The sequence below is a fragment of the Nylanderia fulva genome, unplaced genomic scaffold (genome assembly GCF_048542155.1).
Source record: "Nylanderia fulva isolate GAGA-0341 unplaced genomic scaffold, ASM4854215v1 Scaffold30, whole genome shotgun sequence".
NCBI classification, from domain to species: Eukaryota; Metazoa; Arthropoda; class Insecta; order Hymenoptera; family Formicidae; genus Nylanderia; species Nylanderia fulva.
The window spans coordinates 268,820-294,050 of record NW_028190369.1 but is presented as its reverse complement, the minus strand read 5'-3'; the positions used below and the strand labels follow the sequence as shown (position 1 = coordinate 294,050).

Genomic DNA, 25,231 nt, shown 5'->3' with positions numbered 1-25,231 from the left:
AAATTTTAAATTGCACTTTTAGAGTTAGCTTTATGTTGCTTAAAACATAGCATATTTATCTCGTTAAAAAAAAAAATTAAAATGTAGGTAGATGATAAGATTCCACTAGTAGACATGTGACAATGCTTACGCAATTGCTGTAAAACGTTTTTACGAGATATAACAACCAAGACAAGACTTGCTTGATGTACTATAACATTATACGACGAATTAAAACTATATACTTAGAGTAGGAAATTCTCAATTAATGTTAGATAAAATCTAAAAATAAATGCGCGCATATAATATATATATTAATATTTATTATTAATTTTTAAAAATAATCAAAAACTTTAGCATGATAACTACATCTATAAACATTTCCCCAAAAACTTTCGTCAAAGGAAGTTTCAAATTGACATATAGAAATATTTTAGATAAAAGAAAATCTTTATTAAAATAAATTTCTCAAAATTGTTATCTAAATAATCATACTTAATGCCAGAAAGCAAAATGGCTAGTTTCGTTTTTCAAGAAGAATTGATAACTTTTACTTATTCATACAAGAACTAGCACATTCACAGAGAAAAATTTGAAGAAAACGTGCAATAATCACCATTAATTCGCAAAGCACTCTGAACTGCATAATACGCGAGGATCGAAAGTGGCATTGCTTTATATGCATTTACGACGAACTAAAAATGGTGTCTAAGAGAAACCGGCGTTTCTTTTATGGACGTAAGGAAACTAAGGAAAATGTACACCAGTGTAACAAGCGTCGAGTATCAAATTGCTACTAGCGAAGGACCATTTAAGGCCTCGCCCCATAAGCAATACCGCATGAGTGATGAAATTCTATCTGCAATCTCGATAGACGGAACGATTAACGTATTAGAAGGTTTAAGTCAGCTGATGGAACAATCATGGCTTGCATTCGTGTTAGGCAGGAAAAGATACTGCATCGCTATATACTCGTCATATTATCCGTGACATTTTGAGCTTAGCTCATATAATGTCAGTGAAAGAGAGAAAGAGAGAAAAGATTCGGAAATCTTTGTGATTTCAACTTGTTCAGAGTTTATTCTAACTAAACGAAACAAATTTTCTCCTATCGGACTCATCTAGAGACAGAAGTTTCTGAAATGCATTAAAAAGTTTACTTTATCGCTATTCCGTGATTCTTTGACAAAGCGAATTCACTGACGCTCTTCCTCTCTTCACATTTTTTATTTTATTATAAATTTATTGTATTTTAGTTGAAAGTTTCATCACGCAATTATTATGCTTCTATAAATAATTATTACAGTGTTTCGACTTGCTATGAGAAAACAATTTCTTTCAACGCGTTTAATCGCATATATCAGTATAAATAACATTAGTTTTTATTATAGTTAGTTACATACTTTTTCAATCTTTTGACAGCACACATATCATATCCTGTTCAATGATTGAAGACTTGATGGTTTGCAATTCTTGGAGAAAACAGTATTAAGATCCGGCGCGATCAAAGACATTCTGATTAACCGCATCTCGATCTTGTAATTTCATATGCATCAAACGATCGATTGAATACGCATGACCGGGAATCATCATTGTAGTAATGTATATTTCAAGCCGTAAACAACTAATAACTCCTTGGTGCTCCATAAGCCAATTGACGATTCTTCTCTTTTCTCCTTCTCCCTTATTCATATTCTTGCAATTTTGAGCGGTATTCTAAATTGCAAAAATACTATCGCTTGTGTGCTAAATGGCATTTCCAACATGTGTTGCCACATGTCACACGACGTGTATTATTTTCAAGAGTATACTTTATGTTAAGGCATCTGGAATTTCTAGAAACAGAGAAAGAAATCGACATGCGTGCGCATCTCTACTTAAGGGTCGCAGCAGGTAGAACGAAGAATGTATACCATTAAATCCACACAATATTCTACTACTACAAGTATCTCTTTTAACTTTCAAACTTTCTAATTCCTAGTATCTTTACCGTCCAAAGCTAAAGCTCTTCTCTTTGTTGCTCCGAAAATTTTCGGACGCCTTGAGAATTTTCTCAGAAAATATAACCGGTTCGATAAATGTCAATACATAGTTTACTGTTTCATTTAACAATGTAGCGCATTTTTTCGAGATTACTAAAATTTCGTAAATTTTTAAATTCGAAAATATGCGATTATATATGTATATATTGAATGAATCCTACACAGAAAAAACAGTATCCTTGAGAGAATGCAAATATGCCTTGATTCAAGTATATTTTATCCTTATAATAGCACCAAATATAAATAATTTTGGATAAAGGATAATTTATCCTTAAAACAAAGTGCAAAATATTCTTGGTTGAAACTGAAATTTACTTATAAATATTGCAAGGACAAGTGACAAGTGTGCATCGGATATAAGCGGTACTTTCAAATAAATATAATAATTCTTAGTTCAAATGTGACTAAATTTGTTTTTACCATATACGATTTTTAAAACAAGAATATATCTTAAGGATAAAATATACTTTACACAAACTTATTTATTATTAAGGCAAATGAAAATTTGTGATTACAAAGAGCATTCTATGCTTAAATCAATCAAATAGCGTTCAAGAATAAAAATATACTTGAATCAAGGATTCCCTTTTTTCTGTGTATTATTTATATGGAGTAACATATAATTCTATTATAGTAAAAAGCAATTTCACGAAAATTTAAGCGTGATTAGCTACGTGGCCGCTAATAACGCGAGAAGAGGGTTAAAATACTAATATTGACATCTGTCAATGTCCTGTGGTTACGCCACTGGTCACCTCACCTCGGTTGTCTCGTGAGATCTCGCGCGTGCGTTGGACTCGAGAGTAAGAGAGAAACCGTTTCACGTTTCTCTCGCTCGCAGGTAAAGCGAGAAACACGACGGAAAGGACGATCTATACGTGTAACAGAGAGAAAAGAGAGAGAGAGAGAGGGAAGGTAATGACTCGCAGGCACGGATTTAGGCGTGGGACGAAAGAATGGTGCAAGGATGAGGAGGGCCCTTTCGCTCTCGACGTAAAGCAGGGTGCTTTGAATCAAGCATTTGCTTGTGACGGAAAATTTTTGGCCTCTGTATGAATACTGTGACAACGATGCTTTTCACAGGAACGACACGCTTCTGCGTCTTATTTTCAACCGATAGATCCAAGCGACTACTTTAGATTCTAACTGCGACAAATAATAGATATTTGCACGTGCACGTGCAACTTTTATTTTTATTAAATTAAATCGCTATTAATCTATTTTGAAAAAAATAGTGGGATTTTTAATAAATTTTATTATTCATATATTTTTATATATGAATGACTTAATGATCGCTAGATACTGATATTTTTTAAGCGGTATCTATAACGTCATCGATTTTATTATTGACTGCAAATCTCGACGTGTTTTTTCACCCGACCATCTTTATTTCGAGTTGAATTTTCGACGGGATTATCGGCATCGATTTTATTTGCACTCGAGACATATTTGTGTCTCGTTCCTTGTGATTAATTTTATAAAATGGATAATATGAATACACGCCTGTGTAAATCCGCGACAAGGCAACGCCGCGCTCTTGCGAGGCTGAAGAAGAGAGACGCTCGCACTCGATGAGCATGATTGCTGAAACATACACTCTCGCACACATATACGTATCATTCTAAACATCCGTGACACGTAACGAGGTCTTCGAGTAGCGACTCCTATTCATCGACAGGCACACAGGCGATTCGAGTGCGTGTAACTAATATTGTCGAAGGAAAAGAATTTTCCGTTAGGATTGTCAGAATTTCTGTCTTTGTATAATTCTTACAAAAGACCGGAAACGGAAAGTGGAAACAGGAAATGCATCGTTTACCTTGTCTAAAGTTTTTACCTGAGGACTCTGAAAAAAGGAAGGTCAGTAGAAATATAGAGAAGTCAGAACACACGATTTTCGCTAAAATATTAATTTTTTACTTTCTTCTTCTTTTTTCTGTTTATATATTATACATTTATTTAATTTTTAATTTGTTTAGCAAATTTTGTACCTATATCTTACGGTGTATGTCAAAGAAGTTTTCGTTTATTTCATAAGTATATAATGATAAAATATTAAAATAAAATATATTTTGCATTATATATAATATTAATATTAATTTAAATGTATTATATTAATATTATCATTTGATTATAATATTTTATCTTATATCCTATTCAATGACGATGGCAGTCTTAAATATAAAATATAAATAATTTTTCTATTCTGAGCGAGAATACAATAAAATTTCGCAGCACAAGTGTGGTAAGATTTTATAATAATAAAAAATGAAAATAATTTCGAATTTTTTTCTAAATTCAGAGAAAGGAATATAGAGAAGATGCAAGCTGTCGAAAGTCATTCGTTTGAGATCATAATTTCAGAGGAGAGACAGATTTTTCTTCGGATCGAATTTCACCAGTTTTGTGAACATTTCTTACGAGCGTAATTAAGCGTTATATCTTCGCTTAATAGACGCGCTCGCACACGCGAGGAACACGCGCAGTCTAAACGTGAAATCCCGTTCCGACGTTCTCGATCTACGTCTGCTGCTGGACCCGGGGCTGAGAGAAGATGCCTCGGGAATGTATTAACGGAACGTACACACGCGCGACCGCGTACATTCGGTACATTTTTCTCACTATACGTCAGACAGTATAAATCTGGAATGTCTATCTGTTTTTGACTGCCTCTGCCGGAGAAGCTTCGTATTTATCGTGAGATGTATCAACTTTATATACAATCGAACAGTATAACATTGTTATTTAGGATATTCTGTCGATTTTATGCACCAATGAGGGATACTATTATATATCTGTTAATCAGAGAATAATTTGCCTTATTAGAACATCTGAAATATTTCTACTTGTTGTCGATGATGTAAGAAAAATGTGTTGAAAAAAAAGATTGTTTATACAATGACCAATATACAACACTGATGTCATGAATTTAAATCGTGTGTGTATGAAAAAAATTGTTAAAATTTTCATATTCATCTTGAATATACATTTCTCTCGAACTGAAAAATTTTTCTCTCACATTTTCCCGTAACCATCCATAACAGCTGAAATATTTCCAATGTTCACTTAGGTGAGAGATATCCTACATATTTTCCCCTATCACATAAAATATTTGACAAGAGTACAATATACAGTTGTGGAAAGGTCAGAATGTAAAGTCGTAAAAAAAAAAAAGAAAAAAAAATAATTTTACAAAATTGATCGTTACGAAATTCGTATCGTTGCAGCCAAGATTCGGTAGCGGAACACGGATTAACGTGGATAACCCTCCGCTCGTCCCGACATCATCTACCTATCTACGGCATCACGTTCACGCGCACGAGGAGAGAAGCTGTCCTACTCGAGACGACAAACTCGCATCTCTATGTCGTCGTACGGGCGACGTGTCATCGGCGAGACATATCGACACGCAGGCACGCATATCTATCTACCTGCCTGCCTGCCTACCTATCTACCTACCAGTTTGCCTGCCGGTGCACAAGGGTCCTGAGCGGCACACGCGGGAGAAACGCTATATGCGGCCGGGTTAGTTTGGGTATATAGTAGGGATCTGTGTGTATGTACTACGTCCCGGTAGCGACACGGCCTAGCAGTCGACGCAACGGAAGACGGAGGACGACGCCGCTGGCAGAAGGAAAGGAACGGACAAAGAGAGACGGACAGGGGGTTGGCGGACGGAGACGGCGACAGACGCCGCCGGTTTCTCGGATCGAGCAACCAGCACGAGGACGAGAGAAGAAGAGGACAACTCGGCGGCGCGGCGAGATGAGAGAGAGAGGACTGTAGGGCAAGAGGGGAACGAAGGGGGGGGAAACCAAAAGGGGGATCTTTTCCCCTCTATATCGTTGTGGCTCCACCCACACGCCACCGTCGTCGTCGTCGTAGTCGTCGTCGAGGCGCGCAATCTGGCAACAGTGGCCCGCTATAACCGATATTGTGGCCGTGGATTGAATGGAGGGGAACTAGAGCTCTCTCAGGTCAAACCGCCCCACCGGCATCCTCCGGTCTCGCACCAGGAGCAGAGAGAGAGAGCGACCCCTCGACGCGCGCGTCCAACCCTTGCGCGTTCTCCCGCTCTCGTCTCGTTCCTCCCGCTGGCGCTCGCCTACTGCGCGTTACGTTCTATCGCACCTTCCCCTCATGCGCCGTCGAGAGATCCCCACTTCGCGCTTTCCTTCCGCCAGATGGCGTCCGAGCACGTTGGCATTGTCGCCCGGCGTGTATGTGTGACGTTTCTCCCACCGTGTGGTGACTCACTACCACGAACCGACGACGTTCTATCCGCTATCTTCGACAACGAGTTTCACCCACCCAACGGCGGAGAGAAATCGGTGTATACGTGTGTATATATATTCATGTCTGTGTGTATACGAGAGACGTGCGATCGTGACGACAAATCGACGCGGGACAAGGACACACGTCAGGCGAGACAGAGATGCGAGAGAGGGCACGATCTGGTGGGAGCGAGAAGGGTGAAGCGTGAGAAGGAATGAGAGAGTACGAAGGGAGCCAGAGCAAGAGGGACGCCGTAGGCCCCAACAGCCTCTCACTAGACAGTATTACTTTCAACCGTTTAGTGGGGCCAATGCTACTCGACACGCGGAGTAGTCTCAGTCAGATAAGTACGAGCAGTCGGAATCAACAGTGGAGAATACGTCAAGATAGAGGAAGAAACGCTCTCTCCGTATCTTGCATTTTTTTTTTGTTTTTTCATCTTAAATTCTCTCCTCTTCGGTATTCACCGGATTTAGGAGAGAAAAAGAGACAGAGAAGGACGAGAAGAAGAGTCGGCGTTTGACAGAGGACGTGGAAAATTCGATCGGATGCACCTTTCTCTCCCTCGCCTCGGAGACTAGAATTTTCCTCATCTACGCTCTCCCGCAGCATCCGCACCGACGTTGCGCTCGTGACAGACTGAGGCGCGCGACCGCTGCGGTCGGTGGATATAAATAAAGTTTCCGCGGTCTCTCGCACGCGCGCGCGCGAGAGAAGGAAAGAGCGCGCGCGACGAAGAGGCCAACCGAAGGAGGAAGGGGGCCAAGGGAGGAGGAAGAGAAGGAGAAGGCGGAAGAGGGAGATCGAAGAGCGCCGACAACTGGCACGGCTCTGTTGGTTGAATATACTTCTTCCGGCGAGAGCGCGATCGATCGCGAGAGAGACAGACGTCTACTATTTGAACAAGTGAACGCACGCATTCACGCGTGTACGTACGTACGTATAATACATAACGCGGAATCCCGCGCCGGAAAAGCGACGCGATCACAAGGACTCGGCGGCGGCAGCCGGTATATCGCGCGCGAGCGGAGAAGTCTTCCTCTCCCCCCCTCCGCTTCCCTCCGGAACGGAGAAGAGAATACAGAGTGGGAGGGAGAAGCGGCGCATCGCATCGGAGTTCGTACGCGCGTGGAACACTCGGACCGACCGGTTATCGCCTTCAGTTGGCTCGTGGCTCGTGCGGAGCTTGGTCGGAGCGATCGTATTGTCCGCAACTCTCTCGTGGTCCTCGCGCACGTTCTCGTTCTCGTCGTCGTCGTCGTCGGTTCTCCGTCGTGATCGTCGTATAATGTGCCTATGACGAGGTGATGAACGGCCGGCGTCGCAGTGTCGAGAAGCGTGGTGACAGTGCTCGTCGTCCCGTCGTCGATGGACGATGACGTTTAATCGGGCGGACAGCAACACCGTCGTCGTGTGGTCGTCCGTGGACAACGCGCGAGGGAAAACAGTGTGCTCCTGTGTGATCTAGTGTGTACTTATACTTGATGAGTATTGGAGATACGTATATTTGTATACACGCGCGACGCGTAATAAAGCGTGCCGCATTCTTGGATTACGCTACGTCGACGAGGAGGAGGAGGTGGATTCCCGTCTCGCGCTCGTCTTCGGTCTAAGGATAAGGATAATGCGATACTAAGGTCGTCCAACTGGTGAGTCTTCTCTTCTACTTGCTCTCCATTTTTCATCTTGGGATGCTACGGCGAATTATTATGGAATTGTGCACGCGTGTCTATTCTTTTTCGACAGGATCCATCCGAATGATAGATTTCTGTCCGTAGATCGTAATCTCGAGATTGTATTTCGATCGAGTTGGAAATTATATCGAACGCTCCTGTTACGTTCATTCATAATAATTTCGCAGTAGCGTCCTGAGATTTTATTTTTGGAGATTCTCCGAACTGAATCACACACATTTATTTTATGTATATCATCAAGTGAGCTTTTGCATTTTTTTTACAATTCCGATTTTTATACAGTTTTTTTTATTCACGATTGTGTGGATAATTGATTTGTGTGCTTCGTCGATTAAAAAGAAATATATATATAATTAACCGCTTATATAAGAAAGCCAGAAAGAAATCGTTTGCGCAAATAAGTAATAATGCAGTTCTATCGATTCTTGTTATATTATTAGTCGTGAATCGTGAATCGAAACTATTGAACGATCACTTCTAATACGACGCGCCTATCTCTATTTTGTCATCGAGTATCGTTGAGAAAAAAAAAAGAAGATCGAACTTTGCGAACAAGAAAACCTTGCAAGTTCCCGCTTTCCTTTCGTGGTTCTTTTTTTTTTTCGAGTCCGACTTTTCACACTGTAAATACGGAAATAAATACGTTAAACGCCGCGTTTCTCAATTCTCTCTTGTGAAACAAGGCTTCGTAGTTAATTTAATAGTAGTTAATGGTAGTAGCGATGTATGTATATATAGTAGCAGCAGAAGAGAGCACCAGTAGCCGTAGCAGTAGCCGGAGTGCAAGAGCACTTAGTGATATTTACCGTAGTTCTCCTTTTACACTCGACTTGGACGAACATACATCGATCGGCGGGAAAACGCCCGCGATCTCTCTCTCTCTCTTTTCTCGATGCCGTTACTTATTACATCGCGGCGGTGGATATTCCGAGCCGCTTTCACAACGGGTGATTGTTCTAAAGATGTGTCATTCCGTCCCGCTCGGGCTTTCGGGCCCCGAGAGCGAGAAAAAGACGCGCGGGATTTATGCGGCAACAAAAAGAGTAAAAGGGGGAACGAAGGAGATATCGAGGCGATCATCTTCGTCGTGGACGCGTGCGCGAGTCGACGAGAGGAATCGGAAAGTCACGTCCACCGTAATAATCTTCGACGGGCTGCTCTTTCCTCTCTGTAGGTCATAAACGCGTTTACGTGTGTATATGTATATCTTAATCTTTGTATATGTGTATTAATACGCCTTCGTTCGGAATCTCCTGGAGGTCGTAGGTCGACGACGAGGTTTACATTCCGCTCTATCGCACCTTAAGAATTTCCTCCTAAATACACATTACACATTCGCATAGACGTTATCACGTTTTAGGTATTTGTCGTTGTTTATTCGCGCTATCGAGATTCCAGAGTATAATAGAAGATAAAATGGAGCAATATACCGAATCATCCTGACGATGATACCGAGAAATATGGCTGTTGTGTAATCTAAACGAGCCTGATATTTTATTACTGTCCAATAATAAGTATTATATATTATTCAATTGTTCGATTTTAATTTGTGTGTGTATCCCGAGGTGGATATATTTGCATAATTATTTAATATTCTCTAGCTCTATTTTCGAGAAAAAAAGTTTGAAAAAAAAAAACAGATGCTTAGCATCTATTTAAATGTAATTATTCATCGAGAATAAAAAGAAACAATAATTTCATTAAAAAACAATTATTTTCTGACGACAGCGCGAAGAGTTCGTGACTTAAATGAATAAAACTTGTGTATAATTATACGGATGGATGTAGCGGTAAATTCCTCGATTGTTGTTCGCGATCTTCTCATCGGCTTTTCGAAAACAAAAGCCGCGGCGTTTGTTTGCCGAGATTCGCATCCTCGTACGGCACGTACGCTTTTATCGATAAGCGAGTTACTTAAACGCTACTTCGTAATCTCCAACGTGCGACCTTAATTATTCGCTCGCCAAATAATGTTTCGACTTATTTCTACTTCGCTGACGTAGGCGCGAATTTTATAATTACATCGTTACCGCCATCTGCTATGTATGTAGGATATAATTTAATTAAATTTTAATTGACTTATTAATTTTCACATTTAATATTCATTTGAATGCAGCGTAGGTGACTGCATTAATTTCCAATATCTCAAGAAAATTTTCTATATTAATTATTTATTATTTTTTTATTAATTCTTTTACTTTTTCTTAGTCCTATAGTCATATGATTATAAAAAGAAGAAAAAGAAAAAATATTTATATATGTTAGTCTATAAAACTTGTGTGGGAAATAATTGTGCTTTTTTTCAGCGGTAGAATTAATATAACACTGAATTAATATAATTCATTGACACAAAGTATTTATATCAGTCTTAGTTACTTATAATCTCAATTTTTTCATTTTCTCTGCCGCGCAGGCTCGTTCACAAACTTATCAGATAATCGCGTGACTGGGATACGACCTCGTCGAAGGAAAAGGTTTCACGTATCTCTTTCAACGACGATAATCTCCGCGGTATTGTCACCAACGTCTGTTATCAGTCGCCGTGAACAAAACGAGCATGGGCGAAGCTTAGCTCATAAATAAATATTTAAATATATAGATAATTAAATGGATATTTAAAAAAGCATCGACGTTTTTTTTTATTTATTCAAGTATCTCAAATAAATGTACGATGTTTACGTATGAATATATCTATAAAAGTTTCGATATTAAATGATATCTGCTAGAAATTATTAGCTAGATTCATTGAGATTAATTCAGAGTAAAATTAAAGCCCAGTAAAAATGGTTTTTTCAATATTTGTACTGTGTTTAAAAATATAACGATGATATAATATTAAATGAGGGAGAGAAAAATTACGTACAAATTTTGTATGACTTATTTTTAAAAAAGATTCAAGTTATTTATGAACAAAAATTTTGAAATAAGAAGTAATTATGCTTTTTAGCAGATTGAAAAAAAATTTATCAATTTGATTAAATCTTGCAACTAAATATTATTTTTGAACATGTAAAAATATTTAAATTAAATATAAAACTTATTAAATTTAACACAATATACATATTTGATTTAAATACTAATACATGTTCAATTAACAAAATAATGATTTAGTTGAAAGATTTAGTCGAGTTGACAAATTTTTTTTCAGAATAATATAATTCATATATAAGAGTTTTAACAAGGCTCTGTAATATAAATATAAATTTAACGTATAAGACGGGCAACAAGAGCCAAATCGCGGATGACAATGCGTTATCCTAACGAAACTAAATAATTTTTCGTTAGAAATAAATACCGGTGCACAAAGCACCAAATTTTACTTGGACACGGCCAAGATTTTAAAAATATGAAATAATCTCATATTTTGAGATTTAATTTCAAATACCCCTTTAACCCCCCTAACGGAAAATAAATAAATGAATGCAAGAGAAAAATATAGATCCGAAAATCGCTGAATCGGGAATCGAACCCGAGACCTTTCGCTTGCCGGGCGACTGCTCTTCCAGCTTGCTCTTCCAGCAAACTCTTATATTTGATACACGCTGGCTTAAAAAATGCGTTTGTTTACCAACATTAATATATATAACAGAGAAAAGTATAGAATCGAAAGGATCTGAATAGCTCAGCTGGAAGAGCAGTCGCCCGGCAAGCGAAAGGTCTCGGGTTCGATTCCCGATTCTGCGACTTTCGGATCTATATTTTTCTCTCGCACTTTATTTCTTTAGGGGGAATAGGGGATACATGGAATTAAAAATCTCTTGTAGAGATTATTCCAATTTTATATCTTGGCCGTGTCCAAGTAAAAATTTGGTGCCTTGTGCACAGGTATTTAATTCTAACGAAAAAAATTTAGTTTCGTTTAGAATAACGCACCGTCATCCTCGATTTGGCTCTTATTGCCTATCTTATATATGTTAAATTTATATTTATATATTACAGAGCCTAGTTAAACTCTTAATTTATACACGCTGGCTTAAAGGCGTTTATTTACCAACATTAATATATATAACAGAGAAAAGTATAGAATCGAAAGGATCTGAATAGCTCAGATGGAAGAGCAGTCGCCCGGCAAGCGAAAGGTCTCGGGTTCGATTCCCGATTCTGCGACTTTCGGATCTATATTTTTCTCTCGCACTTTATTTCTTTAGGGGGAATAGGGGATACATGGAATTAAAAATCTCTTGTAGAGATTATTCCAATTTTATATCTTGGCCGTGTCCAAGTAAAAATTTGGTGCCTTGTGCACAGGTATTTAATTCTAACGAAAAAAATTTAGTTTCGTTTAGAATAACGCACTGTCATCCGCGATTTGGCTCTTATTGCCTATCTTATATATGTTAAATTTATATTTATATATTACAGAGCCTAGTTAAACTCTTAATTTAAAATAATTATGCTAGTATTGTGTTGTTACTATATAAACAGCTGATAATTTTATATCTCGAATATCTTGATTCCTTGTTATTTCTTCGAATTGACCGATCTATTATCTGATTAACTGATTATTTTGGATATTTAAAGTCGTGATCAATATCGAATCATCCAGCTGCACGAGAATCGACTCTTTTTTTGTGTTGAAATGAAAATGAAAGAAATTATTTGTACGTCAACATTTTTCGTTAATATATTTATAATTTTTCCTGAGAAATTTTATATTTCTTGAGCATATATTTTTTAAATTGTATATTTGTTACAATTCCTGAATTAATTATTAATCTGCATCAAAGAAATTTTGAGTTTTCGAAGATTTAAAATTGTAAAGGTTAAATAACGCAACAAATTTCTCTTCAAAATGTTAATTTTGAAGAAACATCGCGTTAAAAGGTGTTGATGAATAGCTTTTCAATACAAAATCTTATAAAAAAAGAGAAAGCATAGAAATGATAAATCGATTTCCACAAGTATGTGGCAATAATATACTATGTGACGAAATATAAAGTCGCATATCGAATGCGATTGCGATCTGCATAACGCGATCTCGTGTGCTCGACAATATTCAAATTAATAGAACAGTTGACTCGGGTTGAAAATTAATCGATCTTTGACTCTGCTTGCCAGTCTTGATTAAAAAAATCCGAAAAAATCTCGCAGGAGCAGATCAAAGCGCGCATTCCGCAGGCATATATCTGCTCATTCGTGTGATAAGCGATCGACAAAGGCATGACCGACCATCGTTCGCTTTGAAGGAAGCCAAAACTATGTCAGGATCCCTTGACATTTGTGTGTCGCTTCGACGCGACGACCTTGTTGCGGTTCTCTTTTTCCTCGCTTTTATTATTCGTCTTATATTGGCGCGTAGGCGTTATGACGATGCAATCGATTCGCAGTAAAAATTGATAACGTCGAGATATGTAACTTGTAATCGAAATTAGCAATTCGCATTTTTCTTCTAGTAAAAAGAGCGTAGAAAAATGCGACACCTTATATACCTGTCTAATTTCCGATAATTAGAACCTAGATCAGCGATATAACGCGAGAAATGTAGCAAAATAAAACTTGCCCCTTTATCGATAATCGCGCTGTATCCCTTTTTAATTATATTAAGCAGAAATATAATAAAATACATCTTTGTCTCTGGTTAAATCATTCTTCACATAGATGATCGATGATGTATAAAACGTTTAATTTTATCATGTGTCTTTTTCCTTTTTGACGTCTTTAGTGGTACCATTTTTCAGTCATCAAATATTTAATTTATAATTATTTTGGTTATATATTTATTAGATAGAAAAAAAGCGAAAAATTTTTATGAAAAAAATTGATATATATATATATATATGGGGGGGGGGGGGGAATATAATTTAGAGATAGAACATTATTGTATATACGTAGTTTCACTTATTTCAACAATTTAAAAATTTCTTTATATTAATAATCACCATAAGTGATTAAAGACATCTTTTGAAATCTTGTTAATGAAAGACCAAAAATTTGATATAGAATAGTAGTGACATGCCGGTCTATATGCAAGCCATGATGTCGCACACATTCTCACGTTTTACTTTACAGTATATGTATAGCTATAACTGTTTGTAACTCGGATTACTAGCCACTTCTGCGATCGTCGAGCTTTCACCCAAGATTGTAAAGACGGATCTATCGTGCAAAGGGTGCGATTTTATCGAATAGGTACATTGTGTATGCTATAAGAGCATAAGCAAGACAGGCAGGGAATCGCGAGCGCGATTTGTCCGCATTTATTACGAACTCGTCGCCGCGAAGCGGTTTCGCGTTTAAAGCCTTCTAATCTCGATACAGGCTCCGTTGCGGTGTGGCACAATATCAGAAATAGGTTTGTTAAAATAAGCGTACACTCGATGGCGCGTATACAGAGAACCACTCAGGGACGTATCAGCATCTAGTTTGAGCTGTACGTTCCAAATATATGTTTGAAATTATTTCTTCAGCGAAAAAAAAATTATTAAATTAATAAATATTTATTACAATACTGCTTAATTAATCATTTATTTGAAACAAATAAATATTTATCTGTTTTGAAAAGAATTTTCTTATATCAAATAAATATTTTTCACATCGAATCAATATTATTGCGACAATATTATTATAGTTTCAAATAAATAATTTATTAGGCAGTATTGAAATAAGTATTTATTCGAACTCAATAAATTTTTTTCAGTGTTGCATTTCTTGATTTTTCGTTAAATCGTTTAACCGAATAATGACGAAGGAGATACTTGGCTATACAAGATTTTCAGAAAAATATATCGATTTCATGATTGGAAAATATTCTTTTCAAAATTATTGAAACTTGTTAAAAAATGAAAAGTTAGAGATTTTTTAAAATTCTTTTCGACAAGCAATAATTAAAAACTCGGATATATTCAAATCTTCATTCAATCGCACGATTGTTCCTATGCTCCATAATGTTATGCAGTTACACTTCTTTTTCTCCGACTGCATTCGTCTTATAGATTGCGTTCTATCAATAGATTCTCGTCGATTATCTTATGGCGCGCTTTGCGGGTAAATAATTTGAAATCGATTTTGCAATGATATCATGACGCGATATAGCAATACAAAAAACATATATTAACCTGTAAACAGATCTTAAATGAGATTGCATCAGAGGAATGCGCTGTCTTTTTAATATGCGCGTTTGTATCGGCGCAGGTCTATGATCTGATATACTTTATAATGCCGTAGTTTCAAGTGGTGTGCACGGCTATAAGTGAAATCAAGAAAACATTGTTTCCGCGTGCGGAAGAGAACGGTGGCATCGAGCGCCGGATGTTAATAGATAATACGGAGCACTTGCGACAATATGTAATGATATGTAGTGTGTATTCATATATCTAATGATCCAGGAAACGCGATGAAGGTCGAGGGGGGAAGAGATTGAGTTAACATGAATAAAAGTGAAGCAAATTCCTTTAGAAAAAGATAAAAGCAAAACACGCGTTGATTTTTTTTTCAAACAGAGACACGAAATGTAAACACATATTCTTTCGTTTCGTAATGTTTTGAGTCCCTATGAATAATATGTTTCGTATATTGAAGCATTTACTTGCGTAATAAATGTCTTTGCTATCGTAATAACTATAAATAATCGAGTTTTTGTTATTTACAAAAATAAAGCTAAAGTAAAAAAAAAAATAAAAATGCATTTTATTCTTTCGCATACATACATAATTGTATATGCAATTTGAATTTTGTTTAACAATATAAAACTTGATTGAGAATATTTTTAAAATATTGAATATTTATTGAAAATTTTATTAATAAGATAATTTTTTGCGATACATCCAATATATTTTATTAATTTTAAATTACTAATCATAATACGATGATCGAACGACATCTGACTAAGTTACGTGACAAAGTGCAGAATTAATACTCCGAGACGTTCGTAAAAGCGCGCTGAACAGAGAAATTGAGAGAGGGGAGATGGAGCTATTTACTAAATTTGCAAATATCATTGAGTCAGGAATATCGTCACCTTTTGATTGCGCACTTCTACTTACTCGCGGGGCGAGTGTACTTATTTGTCAAGGACGAGACGGAGACGCCTCGGAACTGACGAAGAATTATGTCAGAACGGCCGGCACATACATTTACCTTGGCGCGTTGGCACGTAGAAAATCACAAACATATTTTTTACTCGTTGATTAATGTACCAATAATTGTTATCCTCAACCTTCTTTCTTTCTATGCTATTCAATATCTGAAGATTTTGGTTATATATTCTTATCTTTAACGATATATTTTTTTTATCAATTTGTAATTGATACTTTTCTTAATCGAAATGTCAAGGTGTTAGCAGCACGTGCATTTATGAGAAACCAAATTAAAAAAATAATAAGTAAAATAAGAATTCAGCCAACAAAAATACCTGTATTAATTAACCTAATATATACAACTTAAAAAATCTGATGAAAAAAAACATCTTTATCGTAAAAATGATAGTGAACTTTCGTTGAACGATGGAGCGATTTACAAAGAAAATAAAATATATATAGGTATAGTTTTGCTGAAATTTACACGATATATATTTCATTTTAAACAAATATTGTCAAATAATATATAAATAGTATAAAGAAACATTTTAAATGATTCCTGATTTTTATGATATATGAATCTGTAATTTGATTTTTTTTAATTTTAATTGTCATGCTATAGAATTTTTGTACGCGCAGCTCTTACTTTGAGTTACATTATGAAACTATTTGGAATACGAAAAGTTCAAAAATATTGTCGCTCATTCTGAAGACGCTTGCGCAAATTGTGGACATACACGGGCGTCGAAATTTGTTGATTGGGCTTATGAAACGCTTATTTGCCGACTATTGAGAGAACAGCCCGGCAGCAGCCTTCGAACGTTTTATTCTCGCACGCGCGCTCAAGGTGAGGTGTAATTAAACTTTCATAATTGTCCGTTGCATAATGAGGACGAGACTGCGAGACTCGTCCATCGTTCACTTCGCATTCTGAATTCGAATTGGCCGCGTTGACCGCGATCGACAATTCGCGGTGCAAATACCCTTTCTGCATGTTTCTTAAATTAGGAATAGAAAAAAACAAAGTATGATATAATTAGGAAATAAAAGACTAGCCATTTAAGTTACTACAAGAAATAAGCAATTGTGCGATAAGAAATAAGCATTTTATGCGCGATCTATTTTCTTTCGAAATAAAAGTTAATTGTGTAAATTGTTTAAATACACCGTTAAGTGTATTTAACAAAAAACTTAAAATTACTTAAACACAGAAATTATCAACTTAAAAACGTATTATTGATCGTCTCTATTTTCGTGGATATGTATATACATCACAGACAAATAACAATCATATTTATTCGTTACTCGTTCGATATTTCATCGAGCCAGTATCCGATTTCTGACAAAATTGGTCGCTAGTTGATCGTTATATCAATCATATTTATATGAAATTAAATCCTTTGCAACTGATACTCTCCATTTTACCCTGATCCACAATTAAATGTTGATCTATTATTCGGTTGATCTATCCTAAAAACGTAATAATGACATAAATATGTAAATATCGGAATAATTAATTAGAAGGGATGGTACATCGTGACGCTGGTTTAACTATCTGTCATTCACGTCGCGTACATATATTGTACGCACGTTTTGTCGGCGCGCGCGTGCCTGCACACTCGTGCTACACTTTAAAACGTCAATCGCGCAATTACGCGACGTTCCGAAGGTAAGACATAAAATTTGCGCGATAAGAATTCGCTGCAAGGCTATCGACGATTCGACGTTTTGACAAGCAAAGAATAATATCACAATATAATTTTAGATTAATATTATTTTGTACGTAGATCAACTTTTACTCGTAAACACATTCATTGTCAAACTTTCACCTGTCGACTTATCTTGTTCGCGAATAGAGCACGTTAAAAAAATATATATAATTATTGTGTAAACAAATATTGATTGATTTGGTATAATTTATAATAAAGTTGAACAGTATGAAAAGTTTTTATTGATTAATATTTTTTTCAAATATATAATTTTATCGAGTTTTCTTTAACTTTTTTATATAAGTATTAAATAACCATTTATGTTATATAACATCTATTTAGATTGAGAAAATTTTTTGTGTATTTTTAGTATACCTTTTATTTAACAATTTCATCTAGGGGAGCTAATAAATATTTTCAACAAGCTTTAAATTAGATAAAATTGTTTAACTTAATTAGGCTTAGTTAAACTTAGTTATTACATTTATTATTTTAGTACGAAATTATAATTATTTTTCAAATAGTTAGCGCGCATTATCTTCAAATACTTTTCGTCATTGACAATAATCCAATTACATACTAATATTAGAGTATCAGAGAAGGATATATATGTATGTGAAAATTTTGACTTGAATGTGCCAAGTTAGTGTTCTTTAAAATCAAATTAATATCTTTCCATTTTCACCAAAAATTTTTATATATCTCTGTTGACAAAAATACAACTTTTTTCAGGCACATCATTAATGAATACATAATTTCGTATCTATGCATCTTATATAAATTTCTTTACATTAATTTAATATTACATAATACGTAACATTTAATTTAATTGCACACACATACTTATATATGTATATATACGAAGTTTCTACAGAAAAACCGCTTTTTTTTTGTAAAAATAACTCACATTTATCAAGTGACGAGATAATTCCGCAAAAATTGGAAAAATTCGCCGAGGTTGAATACTTTGCGGCAGCGCGATCGAAAAGAGAGGGAAGAGGAACACGCACGACACAATCGGGAACGGGACGCGTCGATTAGCTCGAGGCGATTGCGCGTGGCAAGGACGCGTCTCACCTTACCGCGAAGGCTGTAAACCATCGGCTGTCATTCGCGCCTTGTACATTAACCGTTTATTTCTACACGCGCGTGCGTGCGTGCGTGCGGCGTGCCGCTGTCGTGGCACGCGGTAATCGGCCAAATATAACTTGTGCGCGCGACCTAACTTTCTATATGATACGGATGATTCCACGGTGGAAATCTACTACCTGCTTTTGCCGCGGAGAGAATTTCACTGGAACGTATATATATATATAGGGGACGATTTTACGATCGAACGCGAAAGTTGAAATTCAACGGGAAAATTTATTCGGCGCGATTTTTTTTTTATTTACGAAAATATTACTATAATGTTATTTTTATCTCTCCACTTCTCTGCAATGTACGCATTCTCACTATATACGTGCGTATGCGCGAACTCTATCATATTATAGCCAATTAACTTCGTTCGACATAGCCAATTAGATAAGAGAAACACACGGTGAATTGGAAGCATTTTCCTTTCACTGCAAAAAGAATTATCGTTATCGTGTCACCTAATTGCACTTTCCACGGATGCGATTAGTAAAGTTTTTAATACTTTTTTTTCTATGCTTTGTTGTTCGCACATATTGACGTTAGAGGTAGGAGTTTTATTCTGCGAAGAATTGTAAAGCAGAATTATAGAAACAGTGTCATTTTTTTTCATGAATATATCTACATGATAAGAAGCGTATGTTTTTACATTATTCAAATTTGATTCTTTTCAATTTTTTTGCGAAACTAAAAGAATGATTATTCTAGTGAAATTTAGTTGATAATTTTTAATGTTAGATATTTTTCTAATTGTAAGTAGAGTCTTTTAGAAATTTCCGCGTTCCATCTTCAACTTTCTTGTCAGGAAATCTGTCACTTAAATTTTTTACGGCTACGCCACTGACAGAGCTCTGTGCGCAATGGCCAATCACTTTTCATAGGATCCTCGGATCGATCGTGTCTCTGTTCGCGTTTAGACGAATGTATGGTCTCATTCACTATAAGTTACACTAAAAGAAATAACTATATTCAAACTTCATATACAATTTTCTACTTGGTTAAATAAAAAAAATGCGCATTTTATTTGTTATCTTTAGGAAATTAACTTTAAAATGTATTAAAGAAAAAATATATTAAAGAGAATTTGAAAGAGTGTGCCTTTAAATTTTAAACTTACAATAATTTGCATGTGATATATAATTTAATTTATTGAAAATATATTTTACTTATATTTTTATCAGAAATTATATTTAGAGATTCAGCATTATATCTGTCTCTATAAATGTATATTTTAATCACAAGGTTGCGTGTCTTTTTAACACACATATATATATATATATATATATATATATATTAAAAGACATTTTATTAATATATAATAAACATATATTATTTGTAAATGATACTTTTTTTAAGATCTTGATAAAATCAATGTTGAGAAATTATTTCTTTTACCGCGATACCCAGTCATCTCAACCCTGACATAGATAAAAACACATCATACGTTGCTACAAACTATATTAAAAGTTTTCTTACGCGATTCATACGCTCGTCCTTTTTACTACTTGTCGGCAGTTAAACGACGTTATTTCGGTATCTCCACGTTAACTTATAGACTCTGAGAGCACATATTCTCTCTCTCTACTTCCTTGTTTTCCAGACCTCTATATATACGTGAAACTATAAATGGACGACGAAGAAAGTATGCGCCTCTCCAGTTGTACTCGGCTTACTCACTGATCTCACTCGCCCGATCTCACCACTAACAAGATTGTTGAGATTATCGTTTCGTCGATTTCTACACGAACGCGAATTTTTCTATTTCAAGATACATCAAAGATTTCCGTCAGACATATTTATTTTTGATCAATATTTTTGTCGTTCGATAGATATATTTTGATACATCCAGTTGCAATTTTTTAATTCAAATTTTTTTATAAATATATAAATACATAAATTTTTTGGATCAATTTATATATCTAATCTTGTGTTCAAAATATGATCTCCTCTTCATCTTTAAAAATATTTCTTATTTCACAAAATTTTTTTAATCCGAATATTTATCAAAACTTGTATGCGCGTTACAAAACTGCAAAATAAAAAATAAAGTAAAATTTTTTTTTATTATATAAAAATGTACTATACTTCTGTGCTTCGTAGCTTGTCTACGATGCTTATTGTAAGCTAAATACGTGGGAGAACGGGCGACAGAGATCGCCAGGTGATCTCTGGCTATCCTTTATCTCATCGTCCAGAATACGTTGGTGTAAGACAAGCGCAATGGGATCGGGTGATATTTATTATGTAACGGTCAAAGGGGTTAAGCATTCTGGGAAAGTTTCCAGAGCAACGATTGGCCGGCGGCTTCCGTGATTTCGTCAGCTGCCAATCAACGCCCCGAAACAACTTTCTCCGAATCCTGACAGGACAGACCTTCTCTGTGCACTCCTTTATTTGCATAAATGCAACTAGTGCACGCTACCGCGTTGCAAACATGCGGTAATAAGCTCGCTTTTTATGTTTTATGTGAGAAATTATCTCCGTATTGTTAAAAAATTAATAGTTGACTTTATAAAGAATAAGTATATTTAATTTCTATTCATTGTGTATATTGTATGCAATAATCTTGCAACTATTGCGTATACCATAGATTCTTTAATGAATCTAAGACCTATTTCTATCCAGCGAAAGCTTGATAGATGATTGTTGCACTAACTTTCTAAAATTTTCTATATTAGATTTTTATATTAGATTCAATTAAATCTCAAATTGTATATAAGTAAGGAACGAAATGAATTGATGAATCCACATTTTTTCGTATATCAAATATTTTTAATATATTATACTGTAAGAAAATAGTTACGTAAAAATTGCATGAACATTAAGTGTTACATAAATCTATTTAATATTTTTTACAGTTATTAATTATTAGATATTTCTCTCTCTCTCTCTCTCTCTCTCTCTCTCTCTTACTTCATGCTCGACATGCGACAGCAGCTTTAGCCTTGAAACATATGCCGCATATTTGTACATGACAGATTTCGACATTTCATACATATTTGTACATACATATATTCCGGCAGACAAAAGACGAAGGTTTCATGCGCCGGATATTACATCACGGTTGAATCACTGATAAATTTCTTCCGTTTAATATCCTCTGTTCAATATTTAAATAAAATGATACCAAAAATTATTATTACGATTTATTTATATAACGATGTATGTGCTCGTGTTGATATAATTTTTTCATCCAATCAAAAATATATATACGAAAAACATAACCCGAAGCATATTTTTTTGAATATAAGTTATAATCGCGAACTTGTAACGCAATTGTAAGTTATGGATTCAAACTCTCATATTTTGATTCGAAATCGATTTAAACTCACGAAATTCTTATAAAGGCCGATGGCCTTCTGCGATTTCACGTAAACACATTTATACGAGCTGTCGGAAGTTTTTGGTATGATTGTCGTACAGTCGCGACAAGCTTTTATTAAATGAAGCAAAACGTTTTTTTTTTTTTTTTTTTTTAGTATCTCGACGCAGATAAAGCACGCCGATGTCCGACGTCACGTCCCGAAAATTTTTTTTTATATAATAATAATATAAATGTATGGTAATCGTGTCGTAATGAATAACATTAAAATTTTTCAATCATCAGACGCAATAATGAAGGAATAAACAGTGTGATAGAAAACCTATGTGAATTTAGTATCCGCCTTTAAGAAAATGAGGAGAAATATAATAAATGAGAAATATAAAATTTGTTCTACACTTTAAATATTTTAATATTGACGTTTCCCTGATAATCATCCCCCTACGATTTAATTAATATGTTTATACTGCCTAATCAAGAAAATTAACCTGTTTGATGTATTATCACAAAACATTTTTCTTCAAGAACACGATAAATATTGCGTAACACGTGCAATGCGTTTTAGGTTTTAGTGCATCATCGTGTATTCTGCTAGTCATAATTATTGGATACCGATAGTATTGTTGTAGAATCGGACTGTGACCCTTACATAATGTTGATGCGATGCATGCTGCGTCGTTGTATAATCTGTTTGTTCTCTTATCCTCTTCATTATGAATAATGAAGATAATCAGCACCCGTTTGATTACGAATGAGGATATTTCATAGTATTGTAATTTTATTTTTCCCGCCCATGATTTTTCAACATATCCTGTATTTTGTATATTAGATCGTGATTCAAAAAGGAAGTCAGTTGCAACAATTATAAGCAAGGGACAGCTGTATAATTTTACAATTTATAATTGATTTAGTAGATTTATTAATTTGATCTGGTAGATTTATTAATTATATTACTACGTATCATTGTGTGTGATTTAAATGATCAGTGTACGACCTGCAGTATTTAACATATTAATTACTCGGTCGTTATTAATCTGATTTAATTAATAACTTTTAATTGTATTTATGCTATCTTAACGATGAAATCAGTTTGCTTTGCGAGACGTAAATCAGAACTATTTAGAAATTATATAGAGGTGAAAAACTATAAATATGATTTATGCGATTGATGGCAGATGTTCACATAATTTTAATCGTCGTTTTATATATTATGCCTCTCTTGTTCTTTTCCTGCTTATAGAATTGAAAGGAAGGAAGTCACCGTGCGTTTTACGTCTTGCGGTCGCGTTCGATAAGTTTTCGGTTTCTCCTATCTGTTACGAGCAGATGTTATTTCCGCTTTTACACGGGTATGGCCTTATGTGCTGCACGTGTTACCGTAAAAAGAATTTCGATCATGTCAAAACAGGAAAGTTGTAGGGAAAAGTATTTCTCTTTTGCAATAATAATAAAGTCATAAAATTTGCCTTTCTTTCTGACTCTCGCGATTTTTGTCTGTCCAATCTGTCACGAGCGAACGTGAAAATAAATGTGGAATGCACGAGATTTTATTACACAAAAAAGTTATTAAAATAATGTTAAAAATAATATAAAGAGGCACGTGCGTGCGAAACTTTCTGATCTATACTGACACAACAATAATTATTTCAATGATGTTGGCATTACGAACACATAATATGCTCAAGGTGAAAATCTCGCGAAATAAAAATGTTTGATATTTAATACGTGTGCATTTCATTAAGCTATTATTAGCCATTTGTGATTATTAATTGTCAGAGTGGTATGTTGCATATAGAAACCGTGATATTTTTAGAATGATTTCTTATGACATTTTATCTTTATAGAGTGTAAGGTCGAGTGTAGATGCAGTATTATTGCGTATCTATTGGACGCACGCTGATACGATTGAAATGATAAATTAATAATTCGAAGACGCGGTTCCGATCACTTAATACACACCTTGAGGTAACCGAAGAGATCTTCGTATGACAAATGTGCAGATAAGGTATACACGTGTACACGTACACATGTATCTCCATCGAGTGTATACATACGTTTACGCGTTTATGGCGGATGTTCACATTCAAGGTATTTTGTCATGCGACCTTTTCGAGCGAACCAACAACCAGGGAAAAATCTATCCTCGTCACCTCGAAATGCCACGAGTATTTGTTGCGAATGACAGACTCTTCTCATGGTTTGCGAGCGAGGTTCGACAACGAGGATAGAAGAATATACCGAGTCGTCGTCGATCGAGAACAGAAGAATAGGGGCTAGGCATCGCGATATATAGAATACTTGTAGAAAGACAATATATCGATCTACAGTTCTGCGCTAACTGCATAGACAGCGCGCATTCATACAGGCCGCACGTTCGTTGAACTTAAGCTCAACTTAATATTAGATGTAACGATTTTTAATACGATATCTCTCCAAGATATTCGGATATTCCAAAATCATTGCTTTACACATTTATTATTGAGGTTATTATTGAGGTACTCTCGAGATAAGATTTCAAATAGGATTTAATTGCCCTATCTATCGGCAGCTCTAAATATAGTTTTATAAAATCATACACATCTCCAGATTGCGCAACTTGAAAAATGATAGATCTCGAAATCCTTGAAGTTAGCCATGAAAGTGGAAATTATATTCTTCGAAAATATTCTTTATTAATTTACTATCAAGCAGCATTATTTATCTACGAAAAAGAAATAATTTTTCAGAATAGAGAAAGGTGTTTTTCAATTTTGTTTGACAAATAGATTTTGTGGAATCCCATTACGATTATACAACACTAATTTCCTATTCTCTCTCTAACTTATACTACTATTATAGTACTGTTATGTAATTTTACAAAATTTAGTAGCAGTATTTATATATTAAGTTCTCTCTCTCTCTCTTAAAAATTCTATAAAGATTTTATTATCTGACCCATTCGTTCCTCGTAAATGCACATATATTCGATCAATGTAGGACAATAGAATGGTGTCAGTGCTAAAACCAAAGTTCCACCAATTTTCATCGCATTGTCCCGTATTTACTGGCTCGCGCGTTGGTC

General features: G+C 35.3%; 1 protein-coding gene across 7 annotated transcripts in view; it reads left to right on the top strand.

Annotated features, from left to right (window-relative positions):
* Nucleotides 1-5,819: 5,819 nt before the first annotated feature.
* The window catches only part of tna (Zinc finger MIZ domain-containing protein tonalli), a 37,522-nt gene continuing 18,110 nt past the window's right edge, over nucleotides 5,820-25,231 (top strand). For 3 of the 7 annotated variants that reach the window (XM_085484611.1, XM_085484609.1, XM_085484608.1), the window contains exon 1: nucleotides 5,820-7,945. The gene's annotated coding sequence lies outside the window, so the exon portion shown is untranslated. The remainder of the gene's footprint in view (nucleotides 7,946-25,231) is intronic. The other 4 variants (XM_085484612.1, XM_085484613.1, XM_085484610.1 and 1 more) reach the window with 3 other exon arrangements.